Raw genomic sequence first — 1,822 nt, forward strand, 5'->3', positions numbered from 1 at the left:
AAACCTAAGGACATCACACAACACCCAGCCATCACAAGGCAGAGAATATCCCTGACCCCACCGGGAATCGAACCCGGGCGTGGGAAGCGAGAACGCTACCGCACGACCACGAGATGCAGGCTATGCTTTATCCACGACGGGACGCAAACAGTTTACTAGCATAGGCATTTCGGTAATGCTTCGACCATTGGCGTGAAAGGCAATGAATACTACCACGTTTGGACGTCAGCTTTTTTTTTCCACATTACGACAGAGACTGCACTGTGTTGTGGGTCCCATGGACACGTTTGATTTACCTCTCGCCTCTGGTGCTGCCACCTGCAGTGTGTGAGTGGTTATGGCACTGTGACGTCGAAAACAGGCGGTGGTTGCATTCATGTGACTGGACGGTATCTGACGCGAGTGATTGCAGTTGTGATTCATTGTCTTCTAGTAAAATAATTGCGACAATGGAATATTGATCATAAAAAATTAGTTGCTAGTCATTGGGACAAACTGATATTTTGCAAAGGTCTGAATGGATATTACCAAAATTGTAATCGCCATGTTCATACTGCCGTGTGGAGTGGCGCTGTGTGGGACAAGGCGTCTTTTATAGAAAGGCATGAATTCCCAACAAGTAATAATAACTTCCTTGAGAATATGATGAACTGAGGAAAAGTTTACACAAAGTATTCAAAAATGCTTAAAATGTTTGTTTAAGTCAAGAGGCGAATAAGAAAACGTTGGATAAAATAATGCCAGTGCGGAAGTAATACCAAATGACGTTCGAGTGTACTGAGCCACTTCGGGTAATAATAAAGGAAGGCGATGATACTTAAACAGTCGCAAATGCAAATCATGGATTCAAAACTATACATTATCTGATATCTATGTCGTATTTAAGTATTATATGTATTTAAGTAGAGTATGTCCAACAATTTCGTTTCTTTAATTTGATTTGAGTCACATTATTTAGTTTTAGCCTTTCGCTTTGCACAGTACAGTGAGTAAAACCACTCATAGTTTCTGGAATAAGTATAAAAGGAGAACACCTCCCACGCGCGCTCAGAGGGTATTTCTTAACGAGAACAGAGTCGCCCAGCAGGTGGAATCGAACCACTCTGACGTTAGTCAGCTACAGGTTTGAAGCCTGCACACCGGACCACCGGAGCTCAGCTGGGCAAACAGTCTCTCTTTTGCGTGCTATTTAAAGGAAAACTACGTATACAAACATGATACGAGAACTTATTTGATTTGACAGCTCAGTTTCTGCAGTTTGTCAGGAAAGAAGTTACTTTTCTGTTTCAGAACATTCATGCTGTTGTTAGCACGAAATGGGCACATAAAACAAAAGCCTCGTCGGTCCTGTCACCGCGTTTCATTGTCCACCCCCAAGCGTGCAGGCACAGTTTTAACAACGAGCTTCTCGACTTATCCTGACTATAACGACTCCTTCGTTAAATGCCGTAACTTGTCACATGTTCAGTGACGAACGTTCTGTGAGTTTGAGCGCGCGATGCCGATGAGTGCGGACAACGGAGCGCGCGCGTCCGAGCCAGCCGGCTGGCTCGCGCCGGGGCCGCCGCTGGCCGGTCGGTGGGGCCTGCCCTGGCGGCCGCTCCCCACAGGAAGGATACGACCCCTGCAACGACAACGGATTCTGACAGGCAACACAATGAGGACAGGACTGCGAGGAGCGCTGTGCGAATACAGAGCGGAGGACAACCCACGTCAAACCCATATGACGAGAGACATCAGCAACACAGAACAATCGGCAACAACGGGAACTAAGGCGTGAAACACAACACATGATTCTCCAAAGTCAGGAAGTATACAACCG

At 46.3% G+C, this 1,822-nt stretch overlaps 1 non-coding gene across 1 annotated transcript; it reads right to left on the minus strand.

Annotated features, from left to right (window-relative positions):
- Positions 1 to 1,077: 1,077 nt before the first annotated feature.
- On the minus strand, positions 1,078 to 1,164 carry Trnastop-uca (transfer RNA opal suppressor (anticodon UCA)). Its single transcript has one exon. It is a non-coding gene; the product is annotated as a tRNA-Sec (tRNA).
- Between the last annotated feature and the right edge of the window lie 658 nt (positions 1,165 to 1,822).

Source organism: Schistocerca gregaria, chromosome 2 (assembly GCF_023897955.1).
Source record: "Schistocerca gregaria isolate iqSchGreg1 chromosome 2, iqSchGreg1.2, whole genome shotgun sequence".
NCBI classification, from domain to species: domain Eukaryota; kingdom Metazoa; phylum Arthropoda; class Insecta; order Orthoptera; family Acrididae; genus Schistocerca; species Schistocerca gregaria.